Source organism: Solanum verrucosum, unplaced genomic scaffold, assembly GCF_900185275.1.
Source record: "Solanum verrucosum unplaced genomic scaffold, falcon-dt-bn FXZP01000284.1, whole genome shotgun sequence".
Classification (NCBI taxonomy): Eukaryota; Viridiplantae; Streptophyta; class Magnoliopsida; order Solanales; family Solanaceae; genus Solanum; species Solanum verrucosum.
The window spans coordinates 1,694,097-1,717,838 of NW_026019936.1; positions in this window are offsets into that span (position 1 = coordinate 1,694,097).

Genomic DNA, 23,742 nt, shown 5'->3' on the forward strand with positions numbered 1-23,742 from the left:
ATATGTTGTTAATTGATAGAATACTTTTAATGTAATTTTTTTTTAAAAATATGTGTGACTGTCCATGTCCCAATTTATATGGCACATGTAAAGTTTTGACAATTAACCAAAATTTTAATACATTTAAAAAAATATTTTTAAGTCGTTAAATTTTAAGTAATTTAAATTGTTGTATTATTTATTACAATTTATAATACTTTTAAAGTATTTTAAATATTGTTCTATTTATTATGATTTATAACACTTTTTTTTAAAATTTATGTCATATTATGGAATTTGAGAAGTTATTGAAATTTTTATATGATTTTAAAAATATTTTAAATTGTTAGCTATTGTGATTTGTAGTACTTTTTTTTAACATAATTTTGAAAGTAATATTTATTACTCTATTTGTTCTAATTTATGTGGCAGATGCAGAATTTCAAATATTAACCCTTTTTTATGTCTCTTTAATATATTAAGTTGTTAATTATTGTATTTTTTAGTACATTTTGAACCTAATTTTTTAATACTATATGTTATTTTCCATGTCCCAATTTATGTGGCATTAATTGATAGATTTGTTGGAGTCGAGAGATTTATTTTGTTAATTATTGTAATTTATAGTTTCTTTTTCGTCAATTTCAAACAATATATGCTGTTAATTGATATATTTTTTGGAGTGGACTATTTTTTTTATTAATTATTGTAATTTATTGTTTCTTTTTCGTCAATTTCAAACAATATATGTTTATTATATAATCTATTTTATGTGGTACCAATAGAATTTAGAGAGTCAATTAAATTTTTTATATAAGTTTTAAATAATTAAGCTGTTAATTATTGTAATGTATAGTATTACTTATATTATTTTTAAATATATTTAAATATTATATGTTAGGTTTTTTATCCTAATTTATATGGCATTGATAGAATTTAAAGTGTCAAATAATTGTTAATTATTGTAATAGATAATATGGAGTATTTAAGTCATTTATAGTATAGTAATTAATATATAATATGTAGTATTTAAGTGTTATATTATGGAATTTGAGAAGTTATTGAAATTGTTATATGATTTTAAAAATATTTTAAATTCATAACTATATATTTCAATGTACAAGATTTTGATAAAATAAAATCTTTAAAGTTAAATTATAATGTTTTTGAAATTTAAATTATTAAAACATATATAATGATTTTATAGAAAAAATAATATCATATAAAATTAAATGAAAAGGATAATAAATTCAACTTTTACCATGAAAAGGTTGAAAAATATTATTTAAGTGGAAGGAGGTGGGGCCCACTTATATATTTTATATAGTAAATATTGGACATTTGTAATGATTTAATTGGAACAATGGTAGTAAATCCTAGACTCTTCTAATATATACTAGATAAGGGTGCCCGTGCAAGGCACGGGCAATATTAATTAGCCCTACGTGGTCATTTTTGATTGATTTGGTAGTATTTGAGAGCAAAAAAATGTGCTAAAAGAAAGAAATATTAATTAGTCCTACGTGGCCATTTTTGATTGGTTTGGTAGCATTTGAGAGCAAAAAAAAAGTGCTAAAAGAAAGAAATATTAATTAGCCCTACGTGGCCATTTTTGATAGGTTTGGTAGTATTGGTATGAGCTCTTTTAAGGAAGAAAATGACGGGAATACCCTTGGTAGTCGAAGGGAACCACCACTTATGATGATGATGATATGATGAGAATAACATAAAATAATATAAAGAAATATTAATTAGCCCTACGTGGCCATTTTTGATAGGTTTGGTAGTATTGGTAGGAGCTCTTTTAAGGAAGGAAATAACGGGAATACCCTTGGTAGTCCAAGGGAACCACCACTTATATAGTATATAGTATAAAATTGGCCATTTTTGATAGGTTTGGTAGAATTGGTAGGAGATCTTTTAAGGAAGGAAATGACGGGAATACCGTTGGTAGTCCAAGGGAACCACCACTTATATAGTATGAATGATGATTATTATATATGATGATGAAGAAAGAAATATTAATTAGCCCTACGTGGCCATTTTTGATAGGTTTGGTAGTATTAGTAGGAGCTCTTTTAAGGAAGGAAATGACGGGAATACCCTTGGTAGTCCAACGGAACCCCACTTATATAGTATGATGAAAACAATATAAAATAATATAAAGAAATATTAATTAGCCCTACGTGGCCATTTTTGATAGGTTTGGTAGTATTGGTAGGAGCTCTTTTAAGGAAGGAAATGACGGGAATACCGTTGGTAGTCGAAGGGAACCACCACTTATATAGTATGAATGATGATTATATTATATATGATGATGAAGAAAGAAATATTAATTAACCCTACGTGGGCATTTTTGATAGGTTTGGTAGTATTGGTAGGAGCTGTTTTAAGGAAGGAAATGACGGGAATACCCTTGGTAGTCCAAGGGAACCACCACTTATATAGTATGATGAAAATATATATATATATATATATATATATATATATATATATATATATATATATATTGTATGAAGTATGATGATGATATATAGTAAGTTGGTAGTCCAAGGGAACCACGACTTATATAGTATGATAGGAGCTCTTTTAAGGAAGGAAATGACGGAAATACCCTTGGTAGTCCAAGGGAACCACCACTTATATAGTATGATGAAAAAATAATATATATATAGTATGAAGTATGATAATGATATATAGTAAGTTGGTCGTCCAAGGGAACGACCACTTATATAGTATTATATATAGTATGAAGTATGATGATGATATATAGTAAGTTGGTAGTCCAAGGGAACCGCGACTTATATAGTATGATATGAGCTCTTTTAAGGAAGGAAATGACAGGAATACCCTTGGTAGTCCAAGGGAACCACCACTTATACAATATGAAGTATGATGATGATATATAGTAAGTTGGTCGTCCAAGGGAACGACCACTTATATAGTATTATATATAGTATGAAGTATGATGATGATACACAGTAAGTTGGTAGTCCAAGGGAACCACGACTTATATAGTATGATAGGAGCTCTTTTAAGGAGGGAAATGACGGGAATACCCTTGGTAGTCCAAGGGAACCACCACTTATATAGTATGATGATGATGATGAAAAAAGTGCTAAAAGAAAGAATTATTAATTAGCCCTACGTGGTCATTTTTGATTGGTTTGGTAGCATTTGAGAGCAAAAAAAAGTGCTAAAAGAAAGAAATATTAATTAGCCCTACGTGGCGATTTTTGATAGGTTTGGTAGTATTGGTAGGATCTCTTTTAAGAAAGGAAATGACGGGAATACCCTTGGTAGTCCAAGGGAACCACCACTTATGATGATGATGATATGATGAAAATAATATAAAATAATATAAAGAAATATTAATTAGCCCTACGTGGCCATTTTTGATAGGTTTGGTAGTATTGGTAGGAGCTCTTTTAAAGAAGGAAATGACGGGAATACCCTTGGTAGTCCAAGGGAACCACCACTTATATAGTATGAATGATGATTATTATATATGATGATGAAGAAAGAAATATTAATTAGCCGTACGTGGTCATTTTTGATAGGTTTGGTAGTACTGGTAGGAGCTCTTTAAGGAAGGAAATGACGGGAATACCTTTGGTAGTCCAAGGGAACCACCACTTATATAGTATGAGATAATGGTAGGAGCTCTTTTAAGGAAGGAAATGACGGGAATACCCTTGGTAGTCCAACGGAACCACCACTTATATAGTATGATGAAAATAATATAAAGAAATATTAATTAGGCCTATGTGGCCATTTTTGATAGGTTTGGTAGTATTGGTAGGAGCTCTTTTAAGGAAGGAAATGATGGGAATACCGTTGGTAGTCGAAGGGAACCACCACTTATATAGTATGAATGATGATTATATTATATATGATGATGAAGAAAGAAATATTAATTAGCCCTACGTGGGCATTTTTGATAGGTTTGGTAATATTGGTAGGAGCTCTTTTAAGGAAGGAAATGACGGGAATACCCTTGGTAGTCGAAGGGATAGGTTTGGTAGTATTGGTAGGAGCTCTTTTAAGGAAGGAAATGACGGGAATACCCTTGGTAGTCCAAGGGAACCACCACTTATATATAGTAGTATAAGTATAGGAAGGAAATGACGGGAATACCGTTGGTAGTCCAAGGGAACCACCACTTATATAGTATATATAATTATATATGATAATGAAGAAAGAAATATTAATTAGCCCTACGTGGACATTTTTGATAGGTTTGGTAGTATTGGTAGGAGCTCTTTTAAGGAAGGAAATGACGGGAATACCCTTGGTAGTCCAAGGGAACCACCACTTATATAGTATAGGAAGGAAATGACGGGAATACCGTTGGTAGTCGAAGGGAACCACCACTTATATAGTATGAATGATGATTATTATATATGATGATGAAGAAAGAAATATTAATTAGCCCTACGTGGGTATTTTTGATAGGTTTGGTAGTATTGGTAGGAGTTTTTTTAAGGAAGGAAATGACGGAAATACCCTTGGTAGTCCAAGGGAACCACGACTTATATAGTATGACGAAAATAAATAAATATATACATATATATATATAGTATGAAGTATGATGATGATATATAGTAAGTTGGTAGTCCAAGGGAACCACGATTTATATAGTATGATAGGAGGTCTTTTAAGGAAGGAAATGACGGAAATACCCTTGGTAGTCCAAGGGAACCACCACTTATATAGTATGATGAAAATATATATATATATATATATATATATATATATATAGTATGAAGTATGATGATGATATATAGTAAGTTGGTAGTCCAAGGGAACCACCACTTATATAGTACGAAGTATGATGATGATGAAGTACGATGATGATATATAGTAATTAAAAAAAAATAAAAAAATAGATAGAAGTAGAATAGAAAATAGAATATAATAGAAAGAAATAGAAAATATTATATAAAAGAAAGAAATATTAATAGAAAGAAATAGAAAGTAGAAATAGAAAATATTATATAAAAGAAAGAAATATTAATTAGCGCCACGTGGCAATTTTTGATTGGTGTGGTAATGGAAAGAAATAGAAAGTAGAAATAGAAAATATTATATAAAAGAAAGAAATAATAGAAAGTAGAAATAGAAAAAAATTTATAAAAGAAAGAAATATTAATTAGCGCCACGTGACATGTTTTGATTGGTTTGGTGGTAGTTGATTAATAGAAAGAAATAGAAAGTAGAAATAGAAAATATTATATAAAAGAAAGAAATATTAATTAGCGCCACGTGGCAATTTTTGATTGGTGTGGTAATAGAAAGAAATAGAAAGTAGAAATAGAAAATATTATATAAAAGAAAGAAATATTAATAGAAAGAAATAGAAAGTAGAAATAGAAAAAAATTTATAAAAGAGAGAAATATTAATTAGCGCCACGTGACAATTTTTGATTGGTTTGGTGGTGGTTGAGGAACCACCACTTCTAAAGTAAGAAGATAAGTAATATATATATATATATATATATATATATAATACTTCACGGGCTCAACATTCACTATCATATAACATTATCGGTCTTTATGTATTAGTGTAAATAATATGCCCCTTGTCACACCAATTTTATATTATAGCCGTTTCCCCGTTGCTTATAAGATTTTTGTTATTAAAGAGATAGATATATCATAGGGAAAATGCATAAGTACCATCCTAATCTATGCTCGAAATTTTAGAGACACACTCAGATTATATTAAGGTTTTATTACTCCCGAACTTATTTTATAAATAATTTTCTACCCCCTTTCGGTCTACGTGACCCTATCTTCTGGGCCCAACGTGTGTTGATAATTTTTTCAAACTATCTGGTTGATAGTGCCACGTAGGCCGAAAAGGGGTAGAAAATTATTTATAAAATATGTTCGGGGGTAATAGGACCTTAATATAGTATAACTGTGTCTCTGTGATTTCGGACATAGATTGAAGGGGAGGGGAGCGGGGGTATTTATGCATTTTCCCTATATTATATAATACTAAAGCAAAGAGAGCCTTATATAGAATGAAGGGTGTTTAAGTGAATATTTTTTATCAAAAATTATACTGCGTATAGAAAAATATCAAATATATAGGTGCAAAATTACTTTCTATACATATATATCAAATCTTGAACATTCTTAATGAAATTTTGACTTTGCCGTGCCACTATAACATAAATGACCGGACTATGACAAATACTTGTATCTTGTCCTATTTTTTTTTTTAATCATTCGAATAATATTGCTATTTCTAACCATCTGGTGTCCAGAACACACTCGTTTAATTAGGTTCTAATTAATTTGAATTTAAGTCATACACATTGACATATACTAGTCAATAGAGCATAATTAGCCTACACGTGTTCGTTCTGACCCGACTCAATAAAATCTACTAATAACATTTTCACATAAAAGGAAATGATAGGAATAATAATACATATATTTAATCTACTAATAACATTTTCAAATAAAATGAAATGATAAAAATAATATATATATATATATATATATATATATATATATATATATATATATATATATATATATAGAGAGAGAGAGAGAGAGAGAGATAACTTTACTTTTACCTATTTATATAACATAAGTTTTCAATGAAAAAATATTAATATTAAATAAAAAAAACTCGTCACATTTTTAATAGTGTCAATATTATTTATATCGTGAATGCATAAAACATAACTAACCGTCAGCAAAGTGACACATAAGTGGAGGTAATTAATGAGCTGACGAGAGCCTTTTGTTTTTTTTTTCTTCTTTTATTCTAAATTAAATTGACCTCTTCGTCACTACAAAATAAAATAAAATATATGTAATAATAAAAAATAATAATTAAAATTATGTGCAATATATTTTTGTCCCAAAAATAAGTGTTATTTTAGAAATTTAGAACGGAAATATGTTTTCAATCATATTTTTAGAGGTTGTTTAGTATATGAGATAAGTATAATAATTTTGGATCCGGCTCCTCTTCATTTCTTTTCTCTCTATTTCCCCCAAGTTCTAGCTTGGATTGAAGACACATGTCATAGTTTAAAATTAATGGTTGAGATCTAATTAAATAAAGCAAAGTCCTAACCACATTATTTACTTTCATATATTTTCTTCTTAAATATTTTTGCAACGTAAAAAAAATGGACAAGTAAATAGGGATAGAGGGAGTATAATTTTAACAATCTTTTATAATAGTATTTTACTATAATAGCTAGGGGTGTCAATGGTACGGTTCGATCGGTTATTTTTTAAAAATTATACCATTCCAATTTTTCGGGTATTTTATAATATATAACCAAAATTAGATTTTTAAAACCAGTCCAAATATATCGGTTTCACTTTGGTATCGGTACGGTTCGATTAATTTTCGATTTTTCTTCTTTTTAAATATCACCTCAAAATTACTACTATTAAATATTTCTTTCACAAATATGTTCTTGAAGAAACACTTTAATTCTTCACCAAGAAGACATGAATGTAAAACTTTATTGCCGTATTGTTTGAATAAGTTTTGTTGTATTGTTTGATAGAGTATCTATTATAGTATCTTTTAATTTTAAACCTAATTAAGTAAAGGCTAATTAAATAGCAAAGATCCAAAGTCGTCTAGTCACCAGATGCCTAGGACCTAAGTTATATTTATATTTGAAAAATGTTATAAAACATATTTATATATTGAATTTAACATATTGTTAATATACAAAATATATTTACATACACGTAGGGTTATTCGGTTTAGTTCGGAAATTTTTCAGGTTTTCTCATAAATTAAAATAATCATCTCCAATTGTTCGGGATGGTTATACACTTAAAATAAAAATCCACGATTTTATTGAAAAAAAATAACATAAATCTATTCGGTTCGGCTCTGACCGTCATGATTTTCACCCACACTAACCCTTCAGTGGGAGAACCACTACTACAACCCAAACTAATCAACTAAACCAAAACTAAGGCAATTAAGTTACGGGAGCAAGCTTAAATGACAATAAAAATACGGAGTTCCCATAAACTCCAAAGGTTTAAACAAATAACTTAACCAAAAATAATGTGGAAATTCAACCCCTAGAACTTGAAAGTCAATGTACCAAAACTCTACTAACGACAAGTCTAAGAACAAGGGATACAACCCCGAAACTAAACAACAACTTAACCAATAGTCTGAGTCCAAAAGATTGGACTTAAACAAGAGAGATCCATGGAGGCCTGAAAGAACTGGCTTACCCTTGAATCCAGTTGTTTTATTTAAAAAAGAAGAAGAGAAAAACAATAGTTTTTTAAGAGTCGCCACTTAATTTTTAAAGAAGAATCAAAGAAAACTTATTTCAAAAGATTACAACAGTAAATCTTAATGAAAATATTAAAAGGGGGTTCGGGGTTCATATTAATATTCTAGGAAGGGGTTTAAAGCGCCTAGAACATCCGCTAACACGCGATTATTTGGTAATTAAATCATTTGGCTAATTGTTTAAAAGAGGCATTCTTAAACGAGTTTAGGAGATAGACAAACTTTAAGACTAAAAATCATTTTTTAGGTGAAGCGGAAATAATATAAGGGATTACTTAAGTAAAATATTTCAAAGTAATTCAAGTAATAAAATAAGTAAAATTATTTTGTCTTTAGAAATTCTCGAAATGACTATCTTTTGGGGAAATCAAATTAGGAAAACCTTAAAATTGACTAGCAAATAAACAATTAAACAAATACGAAACAAATAAAATAAAGAGAGTGAGTTTTGGGCCCAAGTCTGGTTTTCTGTTCGCCTGGGCCAGTACTTGGGCCTAATTTTTATTTTGGGCCTTTTAGCCCATTTGCACATGTCCTAGACTATTATAAAAAGGTAAAATTACTAAAGTACACTACATATGTTTACCTATTATCAATTAATCCCTTCTCTTTCATAAAAATTCAAAAATTCCTATTTTTTCCCCAATTCCTATTTTCCGGATACTTTATTGTGAAAGAAATCAAACCCATCTTCCTCACCCCCAAAATCTCGCCTATAATCTCTCCCACTACCAAATCAGTTACCGCTTTCAAAGCAATTTTATTTTCAAACGATTCAACAGTGTCAAAGTTCAAAATAGGTATTCTTCTTCTTCTTCATTTTTCTTTCAAAATCAATTTTTTGTTTCAATCGATTTTGGATTATTTGTCACAATGGATCATCCGTCTTTTAATATTGGGATTTCCCAATTAATAACACCTAACAATGAACAAATTTTTGAATCTGAACACCGAAACTTGAATGAACAAAGGTCTAAAAGCTTGCATGCAACGGCATTAATGGCGAATCGAACTTCTTCCAAGAGAAAATCGAAAACGAAAGTGGGGTCATCATCTAAAGCAAAGGATGCAAAAACTAAAAAGGAAAGGGGTAGAAAGGTTGACCCTCCCATTTTACGATCAACACTACCCATGGTATGTCTATCTTTTGCTTTTAATTTTACACATTGTTGAAAAATAAACGTATCTAGTGTATATTGTAATTTGTAGAAACACTGATTGTTTGGGTTTGAGTTTTACTTTTAAATTTGTAGATGAAAGATATGGTTGTTGAAATAAAGTATCTGTTACTTGTGATTCATATATCTGTTTATCAATTGCTGATATCTTATTGTTGATTTTAAGGTTTCATTGTTGAAATAAAGTATCTGTTACTTGTTGATATTAAAGTTTCATGGTTGAAATAAAGTATCTTTTACTTGTGATTCATATATGTAGATGATAGAAAAATAAGTATTTGTTTTACATTTGTAGATGAAAGACTAGTTTAAGGCAAGTTTTGTGTGCTGCGATTTGTATTTGATAGCAGTTTTTGTATCTAAGATAGGCAAGTTTTGTAATCTGTAGAAACACTGATTGTTTGGGTTTGAGTTTTACTTTTAAATTTGTAGATGAAAGATATGGTTGTTGAAATAAAGTATCTGTTACTTGTGATTCATATATCTGTTTATCAATTGCTGATATCTTATTGTTGATTTTAAGGTTTCATTGTTGATATTAAGGTTTCATGGTTGAAATTCGTTGTATGATATAGAAGTTATTTGTTGTACAATGGATCATCCGTCTTTTAATATTGGAATTTCCCAAATAATAACACCTAACAATGATCAAATTCTTGATTCAGAAGACCCCAACTGGGCAGAACAGAGGTTTACAAGTTTACTGCACCGATATTAATGGCAAATCAACTTCTATGAAGAGAAGATCGAAAAAGGAAGTGGGGGAATCATCTAAAGCAAAAGATGCAAAAATTCAAAAGAAAAGGGGTAGAAAGGTTTCCCCTCCCATTTCTCGACCAACACTACCCATGGTATGCATTTCTTTTGCTTTTAATTTAGACCTGTCAGTATTGTATCCACCCAACTTTACTTACACATTTCATTCAATTTATAATGTATCTTCTTTCTGTTTGCAGTGAATGCGAAATGTATGTAGCTGCTTTTGCTGAATTTCTGAGTGACGAAATGAAGGTCCCATCGATTCCTTTTCGACTATCTTCGCTCAAGATATGCAACACTGTTATGAAAATATGGTACCGACAAAGCCAAGGCGGAATACGTTAGCGAGAATGATAATCCTACAAGGCTAAATGTGTCTTCATTCCATTGACAAATGATGAACTGATAAATGTAGAATAGTAGTTTATTTACTGACTTACAGTCAAGATATACGTTTTATTGTTTTGAATATACATTAAGTGTTTTGGAGTATTCCTCCCCAAGCCAGGTCAACATTATATTTCTAAGTAATTCATACTTCTAAATTTGAAGAGTTTTTATGTCCATAATTTTTATGTCGCTTTTAAATTTGTTTTCAATACATTTTAATACCTTATTAATTTTTGTATATTATAAGTATTATACATATTACTACAGCTTCTACTACAGTGAATCTGATACAAAATTTCCCCAAACTTATCAAATATATGATACAAAATTGTTTTCACAAATAACAAAATTATATTCTTCACACAACATGGTACAAATTATATCTTATAAGATTGTTACAAATCACAACGGATGATACTAAATCATTATCATTTACATAATATTATGTATATGATACTTAGGTGCTTCAAACATCTCAAATTGATACAATTTTATTATTTCATGCCAAAGTTAAAAAGATATATTAAGTATCAAATACACAAAATTGATACTAAAATTACTCTAACTTTTTTTAAGTTGATATTAAATTTCCAGAAAATTATTATGTACATGAAACACAATTGCGTCCACAAATATCAAAATTGTATGTATATGATATATAATATTGATAAAGAATACTACATCCGATACTTTATTATTAGTAGGTACAAACTTTAGAAAAAGATATTATGTATATGATATATCATTGCTTCAAATGATACCTTTTTTACATGTTGCCTCTTTTAACTTTGGCACACATCGTTACAAAGATATTAAGTATCAAATACACAAAATTGATACTAAAATTACTCCAACTTTTTTTAAGTTGATATTAAATTTCCAGAAAATTATTATGTACATGAAACACAATTGCGTCCACAAATATTAAAATTGTATGTATATGATATATAATAATGGTAAAAAATACAACTTCCGATACTCTATTATTAGTAGATACAAAATTTAGAAGAAGATATTATGTATATGATATATAATTGCTTCAAATAATACCTTTTTTACATGTTGTCTCTTTTAACTTTGGCACACATCACATCTATTAGACTATTATTCTATCCCATACAAAATTTACAAACAATTAAGTATCAGACACACAACAATGTATACCAAACTAACTTTATCAGAAATTAACAATAAAAAAATGTAGCCAGAATTCAAAACATAACATTTTTCATTTATTGCATCATGAAATAAGAATCACAAATTTTTGATTCAACAATGCTTAGAGCCTTTGCGTCCCTTTTTCCACCTTCAACACACACAATTGCACCTGTTGTTGCATCAAAATTTTGTATCTCTTCATCACTTTTATCTGATGTATTAATGCATAGTGGATACATACCGAATCCTACCTCGTGTTTCTTCACTTCTATGTACAATTTCACCCCTATATCATTCTGAATACACAATGGAGATGAATTACCTTCTACGATGTATCTGATCTCCATATTTTTTTTGATTCATCAACATTCAATTTTGCTGCAATTGCTGAATTAAGATTAACGAACGAAATATTTTCTCCAACCACTATGCCATCACTTCTGTATTGCTCGTATCTAACATCACTTTCCCATATTCCTGAATGCCTTAACAAGATCGAAATATTCATTACAAATCTTCACCAAAAAATGCGCTGCAAATTTTTTTGAATCAGCCTTCCAGAGCTTTTCGCAAAACAGGAAGAGAGAATTTTAAAATTTGAAATTTTAGTTCAGTAATCGTTTTATGAATGACTGATTTGTAGACGAAAGAAACGTATGCGTGAATTGTGGCAATGAATTTTTATTTCTGTTTTAAATCCCTTATTTAACGCACTAAACTGATAAAATCCCCTTTTTAAGGCACTAAACTGATAAAATCCCCTTTTTAACGCACTGAACTGATAATTACAGCTTCTAAATTAAAGTATCCGCCCGCATACTAAAGTATCCGCAAGACAATAAAATAAAGGGAATTTTGTAATTTATGAAAGTGTAGGAATAGAAAGTAATTTGTTTATTATACTATGTGCTTTGTATAATTTTTACTTATAAAAACTGAATTTTCTTTTGGGTTTTAGGCCCAATTTCACCTGTCCTAAAATTAGCATATGATACAAAAAATTAAACAGGCTTTTGGACCAATTATAATACAACACAAAACTCAAATTTCGGGAGGGCTTTTGACCCATTTTCGTGACTGTATGCAGTCTATACCGCTGCTGTATATCACTGTTTATTCTGCAATTTCGCGTATACTGCTGTATACGGAGTGTATACTGCCTTCAATATCGCTGCGAACACTTGCATTTTCTGTTTTCCAGCTTTGTTACAGTTTCCCTTTCAACCCCTTGATCCACTGATGAGAGGAGAGTAAATTGGGCCTCCGTGGCCCACTTTGAAATGCAAAAGAGATTGGAAAATAGTTCGGTGGACTCACACGAAAGGGCATGCAATGAAGACAAATAAGAAAATTAGAAAATGAATACTACATTCAGAATTGAAGTAAAGAAAAGAAAAATAAGATGTAACAGTGCTATTACTAACAAAGGCAAATACAAGAAATAAGACCAAATCACTTGATGAAGCTATGCAATAAAATATTCAACTCTACCATCTCACTCAAATCTACTGTAAAAGCTACCCCTTTTGGTATATTTAGAATGAAATAGATTAAAAGGCAAACAAGGACTAACTACAGATGTTAAAAGACATGAACAACTCAAACAAAACTTTCAAATGACATTTCAAGACAAACATTCGTTCCATTAATTCTCAATCAAGAGAAAATGAAGAAAGATACATCTATTTGGCAAGAGCGGAAGCAACAACAATTGAGACTCTAAGCCAATACAGTGACAATCCAAGAGATGTGCATTAGTATTATGCAACACAACATATATGGCTTTACATTTAAGCTAAACTAAGCACCTTCATTTCTTAACCCAAGTAGCAACTACAGTTTAAGCAAGATACAAAAATTTACGCCATTAATCTGATCTCATACCTGATAACTAAAGCATAATTAAGAACATCTAAATGACTAAACTCAAGAGCAATACTAATCATGAACAATTTTGGACCGAGGCAGACTAACAACAGTTGAAACCCCAAAACATACGAAAGGGAGCAATCAACAAACATAATCAGATAAACACAAGATATAAGATAACTTGGCTGGAAGATTTCAACATTTAAAGAATCACATGGGAATTAGCAGTAATCAAAGAAAAGGAACAGAATACTGAACTACCCATCCAAATTTCAACGAACAAGGATTTCTATCGATTTAAAGGTATAACCAGAAAATAGAGAATGATTAGAGGTTAATGAGGCAGAGCTAAGATGAGAGATTTTTACCTTCTTCCAGGCAGCGAACTGGTAGAAACGAGCTAACCACGAAGACTATTCCTCCACCAAAACGAGATTACAAGGTAATAGAGAGAACGTCGAGTTTGAAAACGAAATCGAAACATGAGTATTCCCCTATCTCACTCGTCTATTTTTTATCTCAAAACCTTTGCATTTTTCTTTCAATGATGTATCTAATTTCTGAATATCGACTCCATTTTTTTTCTAACCCCTAATACTGAAAGAGAAAAGAGCTTATATAGAGGAGAAATAGGGCTGAAAATAGGGGAAAATTCGGGTGGAATTGGTTAAATTTCAAATTCAAAATTTGAATTCGAAATCTCTTTTAGAGGATAAAGTTGGCAACAGATTCTTGTACGAATTGGAATGGAAAGGCGTTTGATTGAGGGAAAGGACGAACGTGGAAGGAGATGGAGCCACCTGGCTTATGAAGGACGATTTCCGAAATGATCTTCCTACGGAGATAGACACGTCGCTGCTGGACTCGGGTCGCGTTACTGGTCGATTTGCTGGGCTCGAATTGGATTCTGGGTTTGCAAGTTTTCTCGGTTTTCAGCATTTAGGTCATTGTTCTCACTGGGAAGAAGAAGGAACAGTATAGCGGTGGGGTCGCATATGCTGTACGTATTGTTGTTGAAATGTGCGATGGGTTTCTTTTGGATGTGAATGTGAATGGGCCTGGGAATTAAGAGTGGGGTTGGGTTGGGTTGAATGAATTGAGGTTTTGGGCTTGAGGAATATAATGGGCTACGTAGATTGAATGGGAAAATGGCCCAAAATTTGGTCTAATAAGGAGTAAAAGAGGGGTTAGATCTTGGAGTTTAAGAAATAGCCAAATTGAGTTAAATTAATAAATTCGGCTAAAACCTAAATAAGACGAATTAATATTAATTAATTAACGAGCTTCTTAATCTTAATGAAATAAAACAAACAACTTAATTATAAACTAATTATCTTAAAAATATAACTATAATTGAAACTAAACTAAATAACCAAATGTTTAAGATAAAACTAAAATCTTTTTGAGACGATTTTCGAATATTCATAAGATGTACTAATTATATACGTTATTATATAAAACATATATAGTATTTCAAAATTTATAAAATGACTAAAATTACTTGAAAAATATTTTTAATTCTTATAAAATTAATTATTTCAAATCGTTTGAAATTAAGAAGCTCGAAAATTAATTCTATTGTGGATGGTCAAAATTAGGTGTCAACACCGGTCACGCTCAATAGTCACATAGTTGAGGTACATCAATAGCCGCCGAAAGATGCCCTGTACTCAACAACAATAAGAGCAAGTGCAGTATCAGTACACAACCACAGTGTACTGGTAGGATCACGCGGCTATCCCACTAAGTGAAACATATGTAAGTCATTACAACATCATAAACATGCATACACCGAACATATACATTATCAATTTTCATTTACGAGCAACGTACAATTTCACATGCTTCAATAAGAAAACCACACCACAACCACTCTTAAAGTCCACACTTGCAATGCATGAATGAAGTTTCATACCCCCACTCACACTAAGTAGAACTTTTTGAGAAGTCATAAGTCATAGTTCATGATCATGTTCACAACAATACGTCAATATATAACAATTTTTTAGTATATTTTGTAAGAATCTCTATCATTTGAAAAAATTACAAAAATCTCTACTTGCTCCTATTCTCAGATATATCACTTTACACAATGTATCGGACGAACGCGATGTATCGGGACATTGACTAAAGTTTCCGAAACCGAGATGCGATATATCGAGACGTTGAGGGATGTATTCGAAACCGAGACGCGATGTATCAGGACGTTTTGGGATGCATCCGAATTCCACCAAATTTTTTTTTTTTTTTGTAGTTTGAAAGAAAGTAGGGATATTATATAATTAATTAGTTCTTAACACTATAAGATTTGTGTAAAAATTTCCAAATATTTTAGGTCAAATTATGTGAAATGTGAGCCCATTAGGTTTACTTTAGCTTTTTTAGCTCCTCATCTTTTTTAAAATTTAACATTCTGCAAATGTGAATCATTTGAAGCAAATTATATATCAAAAAAAAACTTATTATACGATTAAATATAACATGTAACAAGACTTTGCTCTAATTTCCACTTACTAACAATATAGTGAATTACTTAAATACACAACTTATTTTTACCATATTTTCTAAATTTTTTGTATCATTTGAAAATAATACAAAAAAATCTACTTATTCCCAGATACATCACTTTACGCATTGTATCGGGACATACGTGATGTATCGGGATGTTGAGTGATGTATCGGAACGTATGCGATGTATCGAGACGTTGAATGATGTATCGGGACGTACGCAGTGTATCGGGACGTTGAATGATGTATCCATTATCGCGATGCGATATATCGAGATGTTGGGGGATGTATTTGAAATTGGGAAACGATGTATCGGGATTTCGGGATGTATCAGGAATCCACCAAATTTAAAGAATTTTTGTAATTTGAAAGAAAGTACGAATATTATGTAATTATCTCTTAACACTTTAAGGTTTGTGTAAGATTCCCAAATATTTTTAGGTCAAATTATGTGAAATGTGAGCCCAATAGGTTTACTTTAGCTTTTTTAGCCCCTCATCTTCTTTATGTTGATGTTGCTTCTTTGTTCTTAGTCTGCCTCTTCTTTTCCTTCTTTAAAATTTAACATTCCGCAAATGTGAATCATTTGAAGCAAATTATATATCAAAAAACTTGTTATACGATTGGAGTAAGACTTTTAACAACGGAATTTTCTCTCGTTAAAAACTATTTTTCTTGTAGTGAGCGCTAAATGATTTTCGTATTTGCTATTCCTAAAATTTACTCTTAATTATATACAATTTCAGTTGAAATATGAATGTGATTTCACGATTTATTGAGGCTAATAGAGTATTATTAAAGAAGGTAACATATTTTAAACCACAAGTTTCAAAAGTCTTTCATTCTTAAACCCTGTGTAAGATCTTACTACATCACTTCAATTGGATAGAAGAAAATAATTAACTTTTCTCACTACAAGAAAATAATGTGTCATACCATCAGACGTGGCTACATTACCATCATATGTGGCTGATGGCTATCGTATCATCAGACGTGTGTGTGGCTATATTACTACTAGCAAGTTAGCCATCCAATTCTATTTTTTAAGCACATGCATAATGTGTGATTCTCCCTGCAGCTTGAGGGACAACTCCCCTCCAATAGGAAACATCATGTGTTTATTGATTGATAAGGACATTACAATGACACATCAAAATTTATGAGGCTATAAACAAATAACGAAATAATTATGATTTAATAACATATTGTGTTGTGTTACGTTGTATTGCACTGTATTATTTTGATGAATACAAGTGGTTAAATATTTTGAAGTAATGTTTGGATGCTTATTGCTTATGATTTTATGATGTATTGTTGTTAATGTTATTGAGCATTTTAATATTAGAATTTAAAATATTAAGTGCATGATATATAATTAGTAGGCATAAATTGGATAAAATGGTGACATAATTCTCCGTAACTCATAATAATGATCGGACAATCATTATTATTTTCGCTATATAATGATGAGAAGTCGTATGATAATGATCAATTTGGTGTGGTCACGTCATTATTTATATCTCTTTGTAAATATCATTTTTCTATGCTTATTATTTAATAATTCTAATTTATCTTTTACCTTACTTTTTTTTTAATAACTCTATCTAGTATTTTAAAAAAATATAATATTGTATATTTAATCTTTAAATTACTAATGTGGTAATGACGAAAAATAATAAAATATATCCATATGATGTATTCATCAAAATGATATAATATAATACAACACAATACAATACGTTATGAAATCATGGGCAACAACCATCCAAATATAAATTCAAAATATTCAACCACTCATATATTTATTCATCAAAACAATATTATACAACGCAACACAATACAAAGCAACACAACAAAATAAAATACAATACTTTATGCAATCATACGTAATAACCATCCAAATATAAATTCAAAATATTCAACCAGCCATCTGATACATTTTATTCATCAAAACAATACATAAATAAATTTTCATAGCTTCTAAATTTTTAAAGAGATACATTTTATTCATCAAAACAATACATAAATAAATTTTCATAGCTTCTAAATTTTTAAAGACCACAATAATTCTTGACACCCAATCCATTTTTAGCACCTAACATAAGATATTTAGTATATTCAGGCATCTTAAAAGGCTTGTACATTAAAGGGTGTTCTTCATCCACTAATTCTTTTGGGACCTTCAAAGTATAATCTGGATTTAGGAGGGAAAATAATTGAACAGAGAATCTATCTTTGTCTCCTGTTGTTACAACCCTGTGTTGAGCAGATGTCAATCTATCATTTGTCCCTGCCTGCATAATTAATTCATATCATCAACACATAAAAAGTATGTATAAGAATTTATTTTTTTAATTAATAATCAAGGAACAAAAAGATTGACTTAAATTTCCTATGGAGAATGAAATTTTAAATTAATAAGATAATAACAAGACAATTTAAAAAATTATTATGATAGTTCTGGTATCATTTTCAATTTTCCAGAAAAAGAGATATGTTATTCCAAATAATATCAAGATTTAATATTTTTTGTGGATTGAAGTTAGTTGAGGTCAAATAAAATAAGACAGGTTGATGCATAAAATATTTGACGTTCATATAGGGCGGAAGAACAACCCCTAGAACCTGAAAGTCATTGTACCAAAACTCTACTAACGATAAGTCTAAGAACAAGGGGGACAATCCCAAAACTAAACAAACACCTTAAACAAATAGTCTGAGTCCGAAAAGAGTGAACTTAAACAAGAAAGATCCATGGCAGCCTGAACGAACTGGCTCACCCTTGAATCCGGTCACGCTCAATAGTCACCTAGCTGAGGTCTATCTATAGCCGCCTGAAGATGCTCTGTACTCAACAAAGAAAGAGCAAGTGCAATATTAGTACACAACCACAGTGTATTGGTAGGATCACACGGCTATCCCAATAAGTGAAACACATGCAAGTAACCACAATCATTATAAAACAGGCATATACCGAACATATACAATATTAGTCAACTATTACGAACAACGAACAATTTCACGATTCTCACATATCACAGTTATATCAATTTAGAGCAACATACCGTCTTCCAATATCAATCATCATTAGATATGAACGAAATCATCACAAGTAGATACACAACACAGTTCAATGGTCCTCTCACGGAACCCAATTCAATGGTCCTCTCATGGAACCCACACCCAAATTGTTAGCATACCAGTTCGTGGTACCCAATCCAATGTTTATGCCGGAACGTGGTAACCGACCCCATAATTATGCCAAAACGTGGCAACCGATCCCATATTTATGCTGGAACGTGGCAACCGATTCAAGTTAGTGTGTCGGAACATAACACCTAATCCATCCAACAAACCACAATCACAATCACAATATATATTCTCATAATCATACAACAAGAGGTGATTCTTGGCATACAATTATTCAATTATCCTCATTTAAGATTAGGGTGATCAAGAATGCAACATTCGCATACATACATGCATTATAATGAGCAATTACAAGCATATATCACACCAACATGAAATCACAACCATCACCTACCTCGAATCCAAGCTTGAATCCCCTAAGCCACTTAAATCTTCCTTTTTCCGGATTCTTCCCGCTTGTTCGTGGTCTAAAAACATACAATTAACGCAAGGATCAATAAACGAGGCCTAATTACCCAGATTATAATCAACATTATCAACCCTAGGCCAACCCAAGATACCATTACCCAAATTAGGGCTTTACCCACCATCCAAACAATTCCAAAAACCCTTCCCCAACAATAATCACCCAAGAAACCAAGTTCTACGAATCAAAAAATGGATTCGGGGAGTGAAAACCTTACCTTTAGCTTCAAGAATGGTGGAAAATAGTCAAGAAAATCCCTGGGTTCGTTCTTTAGCTCTCAAGTTCAAAAATTGCAAAATAATACGATTTTGGGGTTTATTTCTGCCTTTAAGTCTCGTCTGTCCCGCCACGGCGGGACCCATCCCGCTACAGCGGCAGCCATCCCACTACGGCGCATGCACAGAGACAGAATGCTGGAATTTGAATTCCAAACCCCCATTTCACGACACACCTTCAACCTTTGACATTCAAAACCCACCCGTTCACGCTAAGATCATTTTTGGGAGTTCTACTCGCCCGATATTAATTTCGTAAAGTTGTACGAGTTCATTAACGTCTTAGCTATCTATTCATGTAATCAAAATCATAATTAAATCACCTAGTTATTACCAAATTTCCCTAGACTTTACTGACTCTGATTTCATGCAAATATGGACTAGGTTAGGAAATTCCAAGATACTACCAAAAGTTTTTCTGACCCCAATTCTCTCTCCATTGGCTTTTCCCTAACGACGAAATCAGGTCGTTACAGAAAAATATTGGATAGTATATGAAAGTTGAAATTAGATTAGCTGAATTTTCCAACTTAGAAGTTCTTGAATTTAGTAAGTTTGAAAGTTGAAGTAAGAAAAATTGGAGATTTTAAAATATGATTGTAAATTAAGTATTAGAAGTTAGAATTAACAAATAATTAGAAGCTAGAAGTTAGAGATTACTTGAATTTTTCAATTTGCCATTGTATTTGTGCTTATATGTATTATATTGTTGTTGAAAATTGGGTTTACTTGAATTATATTCTTGAACTTAGAAAGTTTTGAACTTGGAAATTTTTGAACTTAGAAATTCTCGAAATTAGATACGAACTTGAATTTTTGTAGGATTTTAGAACTTTAATTAGGTTGTGAACTTTAGAAATCTTGAATTATTGTAGGATTTAAGAACTTTAGAAATCTTGAATTATTGTGGGATTTTAGACCTTTAGGTTGTGAACTTTAGAAATCTTGAATTATTGTAGAATTTTAAACTTTAGGTTGTGAACTTCAGAAATCTTGAATTATTGTAGGATTTTAGAACTTAAAGTTGTGAACTTTAGAGAACTTGAATTTTTGTAGGATTTTAGAACTTCATAAGGTTGTGAATGTTAGAAATCTTGAATTATTGTAGGATTTTAGAACAGTAAGTTGTGAACCTTAGAGAACTTGATTTTTGTAGGATTTTAGAACTTTAGGTTGTGAAACATTAGAAATCTTGAATTATTCTAGAATTTTAGAATTTTAAGTTGTGAATTTTAGAGAACTTGAATTTTTGTAGGATTTTAAAACTTTAAATTGTGAACTTTAGAGAACTTGAATTTTTGTAGGATTTTAAAACTTTATGTTGTGAAATTTAAAGAACTTGAATTTTTGTAGGGTTTTAGAACTTTAGGTTGTGAACTTTAGAAATCTTGAATTATTGTAGGATTTTAGAACTTTAGGTTGTGAACTTTAGAAATCCTGAATTATTGTACGATTTTAGAACTTTAGGTTGTGAAATTTAGAAATCTTGAATTTTTGTAGGGTTTTAGAACTTTAGGTTGTGAACTTTAGAAATCTTGAATTATTGTAGGATTTTAGAACTTTAGGTTGTGAACTTTAGAAATCTTGAATTATTTTAGGATTTTAGAACTTAAAGTTGTGAACTTTAGAGAACTTGAATTTTTGTAGGATTTTAAAACTTTATAAGATTGTGAATGTTAGAAATTTTGAATTAATGTAGGATTTTAGAACTTTAAGTTGTGAACTTTAGAGAACTTGAATTTTTGTATGATTTAGAACTTTAGGTTGTGAAACGTTAGAATTTTGAATTATTGTAGAATTTTAGAACTTTAAGTTATGAATTTTAGAAAACTTGAATTTTTGTAGGATTTTGAAACTTTAAGTTGTGAACTTTAGAGAACTTGAATTTTTGTAGGATTTTAGAACTTTAGGTTGTGAACTTTAAAAATCTTGAATTATTTTAGGATTTTAGAACTTTAGGTTGTGAACTTTAGAAATCTTGAATTATTTTAGGATTTTAGAACTTTAGGTTGTGAACTTTAGAAATCTTGAATTATTTTAGGATTTTAGAACTTTAGGTTGTGAACTTTAAAAATCTTGAATTATTGCGGGATTTTAGAACTTTAAGTTGTGAACTTTAGAGAACTTGAATTTTTGTAGGATTTTAGAACTTTAGGTTGTGAACTTTAGAAATCTTGAATGATTTTAGGATGTTAGAACTTTAGAAATCTTGAATTATTTTAGGATTTTAGAACTTTAGGTTGTGAACTTTAGAAATCTTGAATTATTGTGGGATTTTAGAACTTTAAGTTATGAACTTTAGAAATCTTGATTTATAGAATTTATGAACTAATTATTAGGTTGAACTTCAGAAATCTTGATAAAATATAGTCTTTATGAACTATTTGTAATTTTGAAATGATTTTTTTGTAATTTTAAAACGAATTTTGAAAGACTTTATAAGTCTGTAAATTGTGATTTAGATATTTTTGAATGTTAATTTAAGTTTGTTGTTTTATATTTTGTGTAGCTTCTTTATAATTTTTGTGTTTGATTGGGGCTGAATTGAATTAAATTGAATTTACAGGTGGGCAGCAGAAACTGCTAGTTTCTACTATCAAAAAAATTGCAGAAAAAGCGACGGACATGGTGGTTTTGTCCGTCGCTTTTTTGGATTTTATTTTTTAAAAAACCCAGAAAAGCGACAGATAGGGTCCTTTAGTTTGTCGCTTTTTTAAAATTTATTTTTTTAAAACCCAGAAAAGCGACGGACAGGGTTCTTTAGTTCGTCGCTTTTCTGGATTTTTCAAATTTTTATTTCCAAAAAAGCGACGGACTGCGTCTCATTGTCCGTCGCTTTTCAAGATTCTAAAAAAATTAAAAATTAATTAAAGCGATGAACTTCGTCTCTTTTTTTAAAATTAAAAAAAATAAAAATAAAAAAAGCGACGGACGACGTCGCATTCTTCAAAAAAAAAACAAAAGTGACGCAGTGCATCGCTTTTGGAAAAGCGTCGAGCCAAAAAGCGACGAGATTGACTGCATCGCTTTTCCGTCTCTTTTGGCCAAAAAAGCGACACAGTCCGTCGGTTTTTTCTATATGTTTTTGACAGTTTTTTAGTAGTGATAGTTATATAATATACAACATATTAACTTAATTTTCTTGCTTGGAATTACTTTCTCTGGCCACCTTTGCTTCAAAAATAAGTCGAAAGTCTACTAAAAATAATATCTACACCTGTCCTCCTAAGACCCCACTTGTGGAATTGTTGGGTATAGCAAGAGTTAATTGGAAATGGAGGGAAGATGAAAAGATGAATTGAAAAAGATTCTCTTATGCTTTAAGAAAAGACATTTCTCCCTCATTGGTGGTGGAAAGGAAAAGAGAAGTGTTTAAATAGAGAAACACTTCTATTAGTTGTTAAAAGGGTTGGAAAGAGGGACCCCCCTTGCGTCGTCGTCGCTCGCTAGCTTTGGCTTTGGAAAATGATCGAGAGATTATTTTTTGGACAAAGTTTTGTTTTAATGATTTATTTAATTAATTAAATTCAAATAAATGGCCAAAACGTTTCAATTATTTAGTTAATTAACCGAAACATTCCAACCCAACTCAGATCCGCGCAACCTGTTTTATTTAAAATACTTTTCCATTTTATTTGAATTTCCCGCCGGTGGAGATGACTGTTCTGAAAGGTTGCAACTTTCAGTAACAGCCATGACCGTTTGAAA